We start from the raw sequence: 16,969 nt of genomic DNA, 5'->3' as shown, positions 1-16,969 counted from the left end.
TGAATGATGTGAAGTCTATAATTTGGGGAGAATGCATGGAGTTGGCTGCAGCAGAAGGCCCATTGTGTGTTGGTGATAGGGGGATCTGTGTCTGCCACCCAGGCTGCACGCGCCATGGGCACTGCTAGAGGCATTGAGGATTGCATATTAGTGTAAAGATGAGTTACCAGCCTGTGTGGAGATGGGGTAGTGAGGATATGCTCCATGGCAGTAAGGGCAGGGGGAAGGCTGGAAATGAATCATGTAGGGCGCAGCAAGTAGCTCTGAGCGGATGATAAAGCAGCACATTTAACATTGCGGGGTGCAGTGTGGATGTGGGATCTGGCGGCGGTGCAAAGTGATTCTCCGGGTAGAGGTCCGGGTATGCTACAATATTATGACTGCAAGCCCTTAATCCGGCACTCTTCTCTTGTAACAGCGGTAGTGTCAGTCAGTCACACAAGCTGTATTTGGTCTAAATAACCATCAAAGCAATAACTTACAACAGTGAAATCATGATCTTTGCATAATAAATATGTAACAACAAGACTAAAAAGTAAATAATAAAAATAAGATAAAAATGCTATAAGATGAGGAGTCTGCAAGAAAAGTTACAATTAAACCTCACATATGCATTCCGTCCTATAAGTGGGGAGCAAGAGTCAAAGTTCCATTTGTTGACTGCTTTAAACTTCCTCATCAATGATTTATAAAAAATTCAGTGAATAAAACAATTTGAGTTAAATAAGGTAAAGTCAAGGATCAGTTAATATCAAATCACTATAAACCTTTTTCTTTTAAAAAAAATGTGCATGTGTACCAAGCGGACGCAAGGAACTTGCTGACGCACAAGTTAGGGGAATGGAACAATCTCTCAACATCAACCTAAGGGCGTCTCTACACATTCTTAGCCCCAATTTCCTACAGGCGGGACGAAGCCATTTCCGCCGAGCCATACCATGGGCAGGACAAATAAACATAAAGTGCACTACAGTTTCCACAGAACCGTTACAGCAAGGTCATTTGTCAGATGGCAGGGTGGAGCTCCATGAGCTACAAAAGGACTTCAAAGGGAGACTTCCATACCTAAAACGAACATACAAACTTTTGCTTAGTTGATTGGTAATTAAGTCCAGGAAGGGTTCGAAGTGGGGAAACCACTTATAATCGAGAAAAAGAGACGTCAACCTGCCATGTGAGGTGCAAGACAGATGTTTCTCCCTAACATGGGACCAGTAAACAGATTTCAGATGGTCCTTGTGGGCCCTCCTTAGACTATTAGGCTGGCTCCAAAAATGACTAAGTCCCAAAGTATGAAACCATTCTGAGATGTGCTTAAACCAAGGGATAGAAAATACGTTTGGTCTGTCCAGTAAATCTTGCAAGGATTCCTTGTAGGTGACTAATTCAGGGGTAGTCCAGATACGAACCCAAAAAATTAAAGGCCTTAAAGCTATTACATCAGAAATGCGAGGGAACCCTAGGTCCAAAAACACTGGGACCAGGGGCGTGCTACGAGGACATGCCACAAGTGATCTTGCAAAGCTATTTTCCCCCACAGATAGCTTGCTAGATTTAGAGCAACCCCAGACCTCAGCACCGTAAAGCTTGTGTGACTGATAAAAAAAATAAAAATAAAATAAAAAAAACAGCGGTAGTGGTAGGTTTTTGGCAAGGGGGATGGTGGTCACAGAGACAAGGCAGTCAAGTCCTTTTTCTAAAGCCCTCCTTTGCCCAACGTACCATCACGACTGTATTTTGGCACAGACAACAATTTAGTGCCACTGTTGTATGATATCCTCAGCTTACTAAGTGGCCGGCCACAGGCCATAGAAAAGGATTTTGATTTGTTAGTGGACAGACCCAGTCCATCCATAAACAGTATAAAATTGTCAAATAGCTTTTGCAAGCCTACCCCAGTTCTAGATAATAAAACCCAATCATCTGCATAAATAAAGCCAGCAGATGATTAGGTCCTACACTTGGGACGTCTGCCTCTGTTCTCAACAAGGATGACTCAAGATCATTGGTATTGAGGCAGAATAGGAAGGGGGCAAAAAGCTTCCTTGACTATCACCACACTTAATCTTGATGGGCAGAGTGCACTCTCCATTCAGACCATATCTAATACACTCTGTGACGTCCTCATTGAGTTTACTGAATGACTGCACAATCTGAGGATCCACTCCCATCTTCAACATCTTCCCCAATAACCTCACTCTATCAACATTATCAAACGTGGAGCTGGGGTCCATGAAGGAAAGATACAGGCACCCTCCCTTCACCTTAGTGTACTTACTGATCAGGAGGTAGAGCATCAGACAATGATCTATAGTTTCTATTCCCTGCCTAAACCCATACTGCACATCTGATAAAATACCTTTCTCAATGGCCAAGAAATCTAACCAATCCAACAGGATTCCATTCAACACTTTTGGGGTAGAAGCAAGAGAGATATGGGACAGTAACAGCATAGGTCAGCTTGATCCCCCTTCTTGAAGATCGGAACCATGATTGCATTGGACCAGGACGTTGGTGGACCAACACGGATTGCACTAAAAGCACGGCCCACAGATCAACATTGTTTTTAAAAAGGTTGATGGGAAATCCATCTGGGCTGGGTGCCTTATTGCTTGAACTCGGTTCCACTGCCAAGATTACCTCTTTTAGGGTGATTAATGGAAAACCTCCTTCTCCTTGAAACTCTAGCTATTGTATTGCTAGTCCTTTCTACCAGTGAATTACTTTCTCTGCATCATTTGGTGACTTTTCTATAACCCTAACTAAACAGCCATGGGCTTGGAAACAGGACCTGTCAAACCATTTCTTTGTTTTGTCTCCCCTCTAGTTTGTGATGATTCTAGAAAAAAATGCTTCAAACTTGCAGATCTCATTATTTGCTCCCAAAATACTTTTTTCTTCATCCCCCCAAACAGACCATTGACTTTTCCCCTTTTCCATCAACCAAGGCTGTCAACAGGTCGCCGGGATCAATATCAGACCATTTACACCAGATACCCCTATTCTTTGTAGCCTCTAATGGAGGGATAGCATGATTTATCTACCAAATGGCAGCGGGCTATAGCTCCATGCACCTGACCACTAGCCCCTAACTAATATTGAAAAAATAAATAGGAAAAATGTGTGCAAACATTCCAACAACTAATGGCAAGGTGCAATCCTGTGGAGAAAATGCAAACAAATCAATTACTAACGGTGCACCACCCTGAACAGTATCAAAAAGTCCAATTCATTAATACCAGTCCACTTTAAATCTTCTCTTTATTCTTCTTATCTTTTTTAAAATAAGCCAGACATCACAATCAAAGACAGCCACAGCCAACGCATTTCGTCCATACAGAGGACTTCTTCAGGGCTGTATTACAATGCATACAAAGTACTTACAAATATACATATAAATATATATGACAACGTAGATATATGTACATAAAACGCTGAAACAAGACACACAGGAATATATGTACAATAATCCCTATTAAGGCTTCTTTAAGAACAAAAAAGAGGACAAAGACAAAAAACAAAAACATAAGTGTTAATCTACATGAAAACAATATATACAAAACCAATCTTGAATATAGGCACAAACATACTAAAATAAAACACAACTTTAAAAAACTTCAATCATGCACACCCAATAGTGAAAGGCATGAACATACAAAATTGCCCAAAATTGTGCACACCCAGATAGTCCAACAACAAGTGCAAAATAGGACATACCCATAAATTCAATGCGTATTAGTCAGTCATATTCTTATTCATATTGCAAACAGAGCATCCAATACATTCAGTATCAAAACCTAATTAGGAATAAACTATTATGTCATATCTCAAAAGCAACCTATATAATACAAACAATAACATATTTTGAAAAATGAGAATAACAATTGTCATCAAATACTGTATTTTAAAATAAAGTTTTTATGTTTGCCTCAACCCACTAGTATAAACACAGCCGGTCCAGTGCTGTCAACTAGTAGAATAGACGTCCCTAAGCTAGTGTAGTAGCCACCCTACAATCCTAAAAGTAACAGAAAAGTTGCACCTCACAAACAGGAGTGCCAAAAGTTCATTGTACTGATAAGCACACCCTATTTGTCATACCATAATCCTTATTCATTTACACTTCTATACAGCTGGGGAGGGATTAAACAATAACTCATGGTGTATCAGATCTAAATTACAGCCATTACTATTTGTAAACAGTTATTTTTCTCCATACCTTGCATCATGACATACACGGCATTACAGCCGAACCATTCAAGGCTCCTGAATCGAAAATGTGAGGAAAACCCGAATGCGCGAGTCCGATTGAATTTAAAGCTCCTGCCCCCCAATTACCCACAATTCGCGGGACGGACAAGAGGCATCCATCACCCACACCATAAAGATGTAAAAGTGGCAGCCATCTTTAAATAAGCCACTACGTTTGTTAACAAACGTTGTGAAGTAAATCAACTACGCAAATACAATGGATCGTAATTGCAACCGCTTATGATAATAAGCAGTTGTTTTTCCCTATACACTGCAACATGCCAAATATGGCATCGCAACCGATCTGTGCTATGCATCAAAACTATAAAGAAAAAAAAACTGAGTTTACGAACGAACCTGGCAAGGACTAACTCAGACTCATTCAGTGATTAGATAAGTGGACTGAAACCTATATACAGATCATCAGATTCTGTTTCTCATCTTCTGTATTGCTTCAACTGAGATTCTTGAATGTCTTAAGCTTGTGTGATTTAACCTCATTTGGCTTTTCACCTTCCCTTTTGTGATTTTATACTTATTTAGCATTTTTGAGATCCATTTACATTGGTTTGGGCCCTGAACTTGTAATAACCTTTGAACCTTTCTTATCGTCTCCTAGCATTTAATATGTGACCAAATGGGTTGCACTGTAAATTGAGTTGTGAGATGTTCTCTAACTCTACTTTACCTCTCAAGCATCCTAAAGAGGCCCAACGCAAGAAGAGAAGTAAGAACAAGGGTCCCAAACTCTATCAGAGCTCCTTCACTCTTGAACCCCAAATCCGCTCTTAAAAGAACCAATGCTTATCTTGCAGCTAAACACATTTCATGTATCTTCTTTAAATCTAAACCTTTCCTATTCTTCTACACTTCTAGCTACTAATTGTGACTTTTTTTTGTCAGTGAGGCAACCTTTGTTTCCATTGCCAGTTGGACACTGCCTGCCCCCTGTACTATTGTGATGATGAATATCTCATCTGTCAGAGCAGCAATGCCTGTTACCTGTGCTTACTGGGCACTGCCTGCTCCCTGTGATGTCTAACATTTCTTGTCACTTGCACACCACCCAGGACAACTCATCTGACTAGGTGTCATGCATTCTCCAGGGTGATAATATTGGTAATCATCACCATACCTGAGGCACTGAGGTAGGTAGGAAGAAGAATTATTTTGCTGGTGCCCATAAAAATCGAATTATTTCTTCATTTTGTTCATTTTATTTATTTCTTGTCAGTATTTTTAAAGCACACAATTGCCAGTGAAGGCGTTCTGGCACTAGATGCCTGGGAGCCAAAACGGTACCTAGTGTTTGATCAAATTGTAAATAGCTGTGTCTTCAGCTTAGACAACAAATCATCATTGGCAGACCAAATATCTAAAGCAAGAGAGTTAGCTACTTCATCTGAGAAACTACGTCAACACTGCCCTAATCGTTTAATCATTGGAACTGCCAAAATTTGATCTGAGGAAGAATGAAACAATTGATTAGGAATGTATCAAATGTAAAGCTGATTGATGAAATATGGATCTTTACCATGTAGCACTTTAAAACAAATCTAGGGCTCTGTATTAAAACATGTTTAGAAACAGGTAGCCAGTGCAACCTTCTCAGGGTACCTGAAATAGAAGCTGTCCTGGGGGATTTGAGCAGAAAATGGGCTGTTGCTTTTTGGATCAATTGTAGATGGTGCATTGTAGAACAAAGAAGCCCAAGGGCATTAAAATAGTCCAGATGAGAGACTATAATGACTTGAAAAATGCTGATGTGAGCGCTCCCTGGCAGACTTCTTTTTGAAGTCTTTGGAATAGAAAAAGCAAAAGGATGAAACTTTGGAGGCCTGTTTTGAACAACACTTCATCAACAAAATGCACTTCAATGTTGTTGACTATCTGCTTTTTTACTCAGCTCACCGAAACTTGTAGCATTTGGTTCTTGAGGCAGCATCCATTGACTAAGGTGAAGGGTTGATAGAGCGTTCCAACCTAATAAATTACCTGTATTTGGACGCTCTTGGGTCGATGAATCTTTTGACCAAGTGGGGCTCTCTTCACCCGAGATTAGTCAATGTAATCTAATCAATAATCAATAACGAACATAAGCAATGCCCTGATCAACATAACACTTCACAATTAATCCAGAAAACATTTCGGCGAACCATGACCTTTCGGCCATGAATAACCACACCAGTTCATTCAAAGTTAATGAATTTATTTCCCTATATTAACAAAGCTAGCACGATATAAATGTGTCTCAACACCAAATGATATATGTAAATGAACATTAATAGCTGTCCATAACGGCGAAAAAGATGCAATCTATGCAGCATTTGAATAACAATGCATTCGATAATAGCAACGCAAACCACTAAAACTATAATCTGTAATGGGCTAATTGCATACATTAGTCAGCATAACAAGGTCTCAAATTGCATCGTGCAACAAATGAATCCTCATCTAACCTCAAATTAACATCTGCATGTGGGACTTCATGCAAAAACAATTTAGCAACATTGATTTGGAAAACTCCTAACTAGGGCTCTTATCAAAAATCAGCAGTTGGTTACCTAAAAAGAAACACAATGCAATTGTACATATTCCTTTCATATTTACCAAATTCAATCAGCATTCAAGGAAGTCTTCGTCTCACAGGTACCGGTTTCGATCAGCATGGGACGGGGCCAAAGGGGCAGGGTGGACGGGGCAATTGCCTCACAGCGGCAAGATAAAAGGACAAAACTACTACTTTATGCAAAGGGGCAAATCAAAGTTAAAGTCTCTAGGGCGAGAATTACTTAAAGTCTCTTTCTCTCGATTAGAGAAAGCATCAAAGTCTCATTCAAAATGGCGTCGAACATCAATTGGCATCGTAGAAGATGGCAAAAGGACGAGGTCGGCAAGATGGGCCATAATGGCTGCAATGTCCTGCAAATGGCGGGTAATGGCTAATGGCTAATGGCTAATGGCTGCTTTCTTCTTGTGCACCAGGTTTAAATAAACAACAGTTCAAATCCAGTAGGGTCTTCCATTGGAGGGTTCATAGGTTGGCTTCAAATTGTCCAATCAAAAACAACAATTCACAAGCTTCTACCTAGGCATACATTATCCTTGGAGTAGGGAACGTAAGTTGCAACATATTTTACCAATTAACTCACTTTCAGAGCTTCCATTGTCTGCACCTGCAGATTGACCTTGGAGCAAAGAAGAAGATGCCAGGCTGGCACGAAACCTTAAAGATAAGCATGTGAACCGATCTCACTGGAAAAGTACAGCTTCAAGCAAGAATACACGTTTTATTAGCACATTAGAAAAACACGAGCATCTAAACCGTGAGACAAGGCAACTAGGCCGAAGCCTCCACTAAAGTTATGCTAAGTTAAAACATTTCAAACAAGCAAATCATGGCACACGTTTACGGTTATGTCAGATTAGTACAATTCTAATACATCACGTTATATAAAGCACGCTTATAAATGTTGGCGAACTACTCTGAGGGCACATTTGTCCCCGTACAATCTTTATTAGTTCGGTTAAAGTCACACTTGATTATTGCGGCACTACGTTTATGCGCTAATAAATGTAAAACCTTCGTTTCTGCGTCATCAATCCCTCCTCTGATGACTATTTGTCATCACACAAAACTATTCCCACAAATTTTATTCCATTAAAATTCTGTCAGTTCTCTTTGCCTTTTAGTTCCCCTTGTTCTTGCCTTGTATTCTTCTGCCATTCTTTTAATCATTTTCTCTTCCTTCCTTCTCTTAATCATTGCCATGATCATTAGTATTCCCTTCTTTATTCCCCAAATCCCAAAGATGCAAATTAGTACTATTAGTATTCCCTGTATTATTTTTAGTAATATTCCATTCCAAATGCCACCAAGCCAATTTCCCACTGAAGCAACTCCCTTTCCAACCTTCTCCCAAACTCCTGGTTCTTTCAATTCCTTCAAGTCTGCACTCTCTTTTGTTAGATTTGCAAGCATTGTTTTAATCTTCACACTGTTGTCTGGTATATACGTGCAACAGTGACGCGCACCAAGCATTTTGCAAACGCCGCCATCCTTTGCTAAAAGAATGTCTAGGGCAAGCCTGTTTTGAAGAGTCATAGCTCTTTCTGCTGCAAGTTCAGCATCCATCAGGATTATAGCACCTGAAAACTTTGTCAACATGTTATCCACTATAGAAGACAACTTTCTTATTTTGATGGAATTCAACACAACTCCCAATGAAGGAATCATGGCTCCAAATATATCTCCTACCACAGCAGCTGCGGTCTCTCTTTTCTGGATACGATGAGATCCAAGCGTCTTTGGAATCACCGATAGGTCATCCAGTTGATAAACCTTTGGGAACACTATACCCAAATAACATCTCCCCCACCATCCCTTTGGAAGACGATAATAGGCATTATGCCCACAAATGTAATATACACCAGGTATGACAGGGTCAAGTCCGTTCAGCATGAATGTCCATTTGGCCTTAAAGATAAACGTATGTTTACATTCACTCGCTCCCACGAAAATGTTATCATAATAACATTCACCACGATATATACAAAATTTCCCTACATGCCAAGCGTCTAAAGCTATTTTTCCTTGTGTTTTTATTGCGGCAAAAGCATCATTATCTACTGAAGTCCTCTTACTTAGCTCCTTTTCTAATTTCGCATTCATTTGTGCCCTTCTATCATCTGTGCGATCTAAAAAGCTTATTTCTACTGCAGAGAGCGAGCAGGTAAGGTTTTCCTTATGAGCGTGAGCTGTTTCAAAAGGTTGCATTGGCTCGAAAAATTCCCTCATTATTTTAGCATCCCAATCTTTAGCAATCTGGCTTAGTTGCGTTATTATCGGAACATATGCAAAGGTAACATCATAATTTGAATAAAAATACTGTATGTTAGTTTGACCATAAAATCTAGAAGTTACTAAACTACATGTAATCCCATATGTAAGAGGCATGTGGTGATAAGTCACCCCTTCCGTTACCGATGTCGGTATCTGTGTACACACATAACAATCTTTCGCATCCATAGTCTCAACATATTCTGTTAGTAGGCGATAGAAAACATTATACGAAAGTTCCTTCTTATCATGCAAGTGTCTCTCATCTAATTCTAGTCTTTTCAATGCGGTTAGTTCAGTGACAGTAACAGGAGCAGAAGTAGAAGCATCAATTTTCTCATTCTCACCTTTACCACGCGTTGCAAGCACTATTGCCATTATTATTAGTACACATGCAGTTATCAAGCCTATACACGCATATTTACAATATTTCACTCTACTGTTTTGTGTAGCGTACTTAGTCATGATCTGTATAGAATCAGAGAGCTAGAAGCACCTATAAAGAAACGATTTAGCAATTAGTTACAAAGCTGAACGAGCGCAATGTTCACACAGTTTTCTTCAGGAGCCCAGTCACTTATCGGTTAGCAGCATTTGTCTCAATTCGGCAATAACTCAGTCTTTTATCAGTTAGCAACGTTGTCTCAAATCGGGTTTAAGAGTCAATCAGGTTATCAAAGTCTTATCAAGTTAGCAAATGTCTCATCCGGTTTAGCAATGTCTCAGCTGGTTGTATCACGTTAGATTATAGCAAGCAAAGTCATTTATCAGTTTTTCAGTCAATAGTGTCCATAAAACTTTTCTTTTCTATTGGTATCTCTTCTTCTTTGTTCTCGAGGCTAAGAGATACAAATTCGTCGGTCCAATCGTCATTGACTACATATGCCCATTCTGGACCGGAATATCTCCTGTTTGGTATCCTTTTCCTTTTCAATTTTGCATCTCTCTTTGATTCTGCCTCACTGGTACTTTCCTCTTTGGCCAAGTCTTTTTCTTCACTTGATGTTGGTACCACGACAGACACTTCCTTTCTTTTCTCTTTCACTCTTTGGCCCTTCACTGTCGTTCAACGTTTCTCTAGTTCTTAGTTTTACTGGTGATATACTTGGTCTTCTCTTTGCACTGTGTCCACTTGATGGACCTGCGATCTCTTCTGAAGAAGTTTGAACAGTTTCGTTCTGTTCTGCCTTGTCCCCTCCTTCTGGGGAGTCAATCAGGTTTTCCTTTTCTTTTTCTGTACCGTCTGCTTCTGGGAAAGCCCTCCTCTGATCAGGCTCTCCTGCTTCTTCACCTCTTTCGAGCCCTTTGTCACCGTTACTTTCTTCAGGCTCTTTGTCACTTTCAGATGCTTCAGGCTCTTTGTTACCTTCAGCTGCTTCGTCGCTGTCTGAGGTTTCTCCTTGGTCTTCCCCAAGTGAATCGGTTGTTTCGTCCTCAGAGAATATTTCTCTCTCCTCTATTTCTGCCTGTTCGCTTCTAGTTCTGTTTTGCTCTGTCTCAGCGCTCGGCACTTTGTTATCAGGTACTGGCAGTTTCAGCGCTTCAACTTCCTCATCTGTGGGACACAACACTTTCTTTGTATGACTGGCGTGGATCCAGTTGGGAACTCCCGCACACTTCACAGCGGTAGTGGTCGTCAGGATCACTTGGAAAGGGCCTTTCCAACGGGGTTCCAGACACGACTTCCTCACGTGCTTCTTTATCACGACCCAGTCACCTGCTTTCAGTGTGTGTCCTGGACCTTGGATCGGTGACAAGGTGGTTGCTTCCACCTGGTGAGAGAAAGAGCGAACCACGTCAGCCAGACCTTTGCAGTAGTCTAACACCATATCATCTGTAATATTCAAAAGCGCGTTTGCGGGAACTGCAGGAAGTCTCATGGCCCTGCCCATGAGAATTTCGTGCGGGGACAATCCAGTCTTTCTGTCAGGGGTGTTTCTCATTGACATTAACACCAAAGGCAATGCGTCAGGCCATTTCAAATTTGTCGATGCACATATTTTCGCCATTCTTGATTTCAGTGTACCATTCATTTGTTCCACCAGTCCTGAGGCTTCAGGGCGATAGCTACAATGCAGTTTTTGCTCAATGTTCAGCGCTGCGCAAAGTAACTTTATCACCTCGTTATTGAAGTGACTTCCTCTATCTGATTCTAAAGAGATCGGGAATCCGAAACGTGGTATCAATTCCCTCAACAATAGTTTTGCAACTGTAAGGCTGTCATTTCTACGTGTGGGGTATACTTCAATCCAGTGACTAAAAATGCACACAATCACCAACACATACTTCAGACCTCCATGCACAGGCATCTCAATAAAGTCCATCTGCATTCTGCTGAACGGGCCACCCGCCCTGCCAATGTGGCTCACGTTCACAACCGTTCCCTTTCCTGGGTTCATCTGCTGACAAATGACACAACGATGGCAAACTGCTTCTGCAACTTGACGGAATCTGGGGTTAAACCAATCAGTTTTGAACAATCTTATCATGGCATCTCTCCCTAGGTGAGCCTGCCCATGATAGAACCGCGCTAGCTGCGATAAGAGACTATTTGGTAAAACAAATTTTCCTTCATTTGAAACCCATAACTCATCTGGTCTCCTTGTACATTGTGACTTAATCCAGGAAGCTCTTTCATCCTCCCTGACGCTATTCTGTAATGCTTTTAGTTCATCCATTGTATCCACGACCTTCAAGGCAAATGCTTCAGCTGGTTCGAGTTCTGGTTCACTTATCAAATTCCATTCATCCCTGAGCAATATACAGTTCAAGGCACAAAATCTTGCGACTTGATCCGCATATGCATTTCCCAGGGAAACATAGTCCTGTCCTTTTGTATGAGCACTACACTTTACCACTGCAATTTCGGCTGGCATCTGAATGGCGTGTAACAATTCCCTTATTCTCTCCCCATTTTTCACTGGGGACCCTGAAGAGGTCAGGAAACCTCTCTGTGACCATAGTTGCCCAAAGTCGTGCACAATTCCAAACCCGTACTGACTGTCAGTGTAAATGGTAACCTTCATCAATGTAGACAGTTGGCATGCTCTTGTAAGGGCTACAAGCTCTGCTACTTGTGCGGAATAGACTCCTTGAAGCCAGGATGCTTCCAAGACACCTGTTACAGTACATACAGCATATCCTGCTTTCAAAATTCCCAACCCATCTCTTAGACATGAACCATCAACAAAAATAATATGGTCATTTTCATCAAGCTTAGTATCCCTAATATCAGGTCGGGGTTTTGTGCAAAATTCAGTCACCTGAAGGCAGTCGTGCTCGACGTCTTCAGCGTTCTCAATTTCAGCATTTTCACCGGGAAGCAAGGTTGCTGGATTCAACGTAGTGCACCTTTTCAGCTGCACATTCGGTGAGCCCAGAATTATTGTTTCATACCTTGTGAGTCTTGCTCCAGTCATGTGTTGCGTTCGGGAGCGGGTCAAAAGTATCTCAACTGAGTGAGGGACCATGACTGTTAATGGGTGTCCCATCACTATTCCTTCACTCTGAGTGAGGCTGATACCAACTGCTGCTACGGCGCGCAAACACCCTGGCAGTGCTGCTGCGACCGGATCCAAAGTAGCTGAAAAATACGCTACTGGTCTGTTTATGCCACCATGGGCTTGGGTCAAGACAGACAAAGAACATGCATCACGTTCATGACAAAACAATGTGAAAGGCTTTGTGTAATCAGGCATACCTAAAGCTGGAGCCCTGCACATGCATTCTTTCAATTCAATAAAAGCGTCCATCTCATCTCCTTTCAGCTCAATTTCATCCAATGCATCCTTCTGGGTCAGTTTCAGTAAAGGCTTTGCTAGAGTTGAGAAGTTGGGAATCCACTGGCGACAGTAGCTCACCATCCCCAAAAACTTCCTCACCTCCCTCCTCGTCTTTGGTGGACTCATTTGAAGTACACTTGTTATTCTTTCCTTCATTATTCTCCGTGACCCTTTCTCTATTTGATGACCCAAGTATTTTACTTTCTTCTGACAGAACTGCAACTTTGAAGGAGACACCTTGTGTCCATTCCTTCCCAAATGGTTCAGTAGAGCAATGGTGTCGGCTGTGCAGCCACTTTCTGTCTTAGATGCAATCAGTAAGTCATCAATGTACTGTACTAGGGTTGACTCGAATGGCAATTCTAAAGCTTCCAAGTCTTTCTTTAGAATCTGATTGAAAATTGACGGTGACTCAGAAAACCCTTGAGGAATTCGACACCAACTGTAAACTCTGTCTAAGAATTTGAAACAAAAGAGAAATTGGCTGTCCTCATGAAGAGGCACCGAAAAGAATGCTTGTGACAAGTCGATGACTGAGAACCACTCGGCATCGCAAGGGACTTGAAACATTATCACAGCTGGATTCGGTACTACAGGGCAGCATTTAATTATGATGTCATTTATTTTCCTCAAGTCCTGCACGATTCGGACCTTTCCACTCGGCTTTATTAGTCCCATGATTGGTGAATTACATGGACTGCTTAACACTTCTTTCAATACTCCTTGTTTTACAAACTCGTCAATGAGTTGGGCGACTTTCATGAGGGTGTCTTGTGCCATGTGGTATTGTGGGGTCTGGGGAAAGGTTACATTGGGTTTTACGGTCACTTTCACTGGTTCCACTCCTTTCACCAATCCCACCTCTTTTCCTGTCATATCCCACACTTCCTTCCCGACTGTTTCCCGTAATTCAGCTGGAATATCTTCTTCAATTATCATCGGAAAAAGGTTAATCAGAGGATATTCTTCATCGACAGTTTCCATCTCATCCCCTTCTACACTGTCCTCTTCTTCCCCATCACTGCTCGTCTGAATTCTAATTCCATCGTTCGAACACATAATCGAACATCCCAATTTGCACAATAGGTCTCTCCCTAACAGTGCTATCGGGCTTGAGTCACATACCACAAAATTATGTGACCCTTGATAGTTACCAATTCTGACTTGTACTGGATCTGTGATTGGGTTCGTCAGGTGCCTGTTTGCTACTCCCACTACTTGAACTGTTCTCCCTGAGAGTGGCAAATTTGGTACTTCAATGCTCCTAACAGTTGAACGTGTGGCTCCTGTGTCAACCAAGAATGAAACACGATGACCCATAACTCTTCCCTCCACATATGGACCCTTTTGATCAACTTCCAAGGATGCTGCAAGCACACAATTTCCCTCCTCATCTGAACTTTCACTCTCCCATACATTGTTTATTCCATTCTCACTGTGTAATGGGAACTGTTGTACTGTGCCATTTGTATTCATCACCTGACCCGAGACCTGTGGAGGAACCATCACTTGCTGCTGACTCACTGGTGCCAAAGGTATTTGCATTTGCTGATTAGGTACCATGGGAAACTGCTGTTGCATTGGCTGCATTTGCGTCATCTGCATACGGGGCATCTGCATCTGCTGCGGCTGCATGGGCTGTAATCCCTGCAGCTGATTTATGGTCTGAAAATTTGGGTTTGGACCTCTCATTTTCGGTCCCCTCATTGTCTGGAATGCATTGACATCATTGTTTTGCTGACCAACACCTGCACCTTCCTGCACCACCATCGGGCACTCGCGTTTCCAATGCCCGACGATTCCGCACACGTGACACGGCATCACCCTTTTCAATGCCTGCACACCATTCGGAATCGCAACAGTGTTCAAATCCGGACCATTACTCCCAAAGCCTCCTCTGCCTCTGCCTCTCGCCTGTGGCTGAAACACCATGTTTCCCTGCGGCTGCGGCTGCGGTATCTGCTGTTGGAACCCTTGCAACCCTTGCAAACCTGTCTGAGCTGCTTTAAGTTGCATCACCATCACTTTCTCTTTCAACCTTTTCTGTTTCACTTCAATTTCGTCGCTACAGTATTTTGCATAATTCAACACCTCATCAATAGGTTTCGACTGCCAACAAATCAAATGCGTCTTTATCATCTGACGTATCTCTGGTCTCAGCCCTTCCACAAATCTAAACACAAAATGAAGCATGTCCTTCGCCTCTATTGTTTCCGTGCCACTGTAGTTCTTGAACGCCTTCAACAACCTCTCATAGTAACCATGAATCGACTCTTTAGCCTCTTGGGCAGTTCGATCAATCTTCTGCCAATCCACATTTTTCGCGGCAACCTTCGTCTTCAAATGCTCAATCACCTTATAGTACAAGCTCATTACCATAGGTGATGGTGCACCCGTATCCCTGTCTCACTCTGGTTCACTTGTCGGCCAACCTACAGCCCTTTTGCAGTCTTCCCACAAATCTGCCGGAACCACAATCTCAAAGAGGGTGTTCAGGTCTTCCCAAAGACATTTTGCAAGCTTCACAAACCTATCAGTCTGTTGATACCATTCAATCGGTTTCTCTCTCAGTTTGGGAAAATCATCCGTAAAAGACTGAATGTCGCTTCTGTGCCACGGTACATGTATTAATTTTCCCCCTGCTGTCTCCCTCATTGGTAACATGGTTATTGCATCACTACTCTGTGGTCTTTTCTCCTTATGCTCTGGGACACTTTCTTTCCTCTTTTCCTTTTTCTTTGCCCATCTGCTTTCCCATTTGTCTAAGCACCTCCACACTTGTGCACTCTGCAGCAATTCTCTAAGGTGCGTTTTCATGCCTGCTGACCTCATGTGTTCAAAGTCTGTGGTCCCGAAATCCAATCTATAGCTCCTGCTCAAGTGTTTTGTCTTGTCTATCTCAACCCCATTTTTGTCAGCTATTTCTTGCAACCTTCTATGTACCTTGTTCACTTCTCTCGTAATCCTGGGACATAGATACCTCAGCTCTTCTTCCGAGTAGGACTCTAACCTATTCAAACCCATAGTCCCTTCCACCAATTCTTCTGCTTCCATGTTCAACCTGACCTTATTCAGATAGTCCTCTCCCTTCCCACTGGCTGAGCTTTGTGTGGAATTCAGACTGTTGAACCACTGTGTCAGCTGTTGCGCATTCAACCCCATCAGTGTAGCATTCACATCGACTGCCATTGATGGTTGCGGCAACTTTTCAGTGTTCGATGATAGCGGTATCATCAGTGGGGGACTCGACCTCACCACTGTTGACTGAGCACATATGGGACTAAACTCCATCAAGGACCCAGATCCAGTTGGCAGAGCCGTTATCGGAGTTGTCTCTGGAGTGTTTTCTATGCACCTCCTTTCCGTCCCATTCTGCACCACTGATCCTTGACCGCTCATACCTGAGTTAGGCTGAATGTACAAAGGTACCGGTGGACCTACAGTAATGGGTAGGGATATCGCATCTGGGTTCTGTCCATTCCCCAGGTTCTGAGGCATGTTCATTCCCACACTATGGTTCATCATTGCCGGCATGCCCGTCTGACTCCCCGTCATCTGAGCATGTGCGGTTCCCCCCTGCATCTGCTTTTGAGGCATCAAAAACTGGGTTGATTCAGCTTGTGCCAATGTTGGGTTGCGACCATTCTGTACTCCCATTACGGTTGGATCTAGAATCATTCCCGTACTGTTGTCACTGCTGTAGTACCTTGGGACCTGCGGCTGATAATTTTCTGCTGTTTTCAACATAGGCACATCTGGATATATTCTCCTAACCTGCGGTATCTGCGGGGTGAACAGTAAACTCGGGTCCTTAGATCCCAATGGCGTTTCTGAACTCGGAGTTTCATTATTCTGTACCGGTGCCGGAGGGGCAGAACTGGTACTTGGACCTTGTTCACTCTCTGCATAAGGTGGTGGACGGTCGTTCAGCAATTGCATGATGAACTCCTCATCCTCTGACTCGTCTTCTCTTCTTAACTTTTCCTCGTCCTCTCTATCTTTGGAACACCTCCTGTTTGTCTTACAGGTAGCTTTCTTGCCTGTCGCCTCTTCTTCCTTAGCAATTGCGGGAAACAATTTTATCCCCTGCAATATA

This window comes from Pleurodeles waltl, chromosome 1_1, assembly GCF_031143425.1.
Source record: "Pleurodeles waltl isolate 20211129_DDA chromosome 1_1, aPleWal1.hap1.20221129, whole genome shotgun sequence".
Taxonomy (NCBI): Eukaryota; Metazoa; Chordata; class Amphibia; order Caudata; family Salamandridae; genus Pleurodeles; species Pleurodeles waltl.
This window is presented reverse-complemented; position numbering follows the sequence as displayed.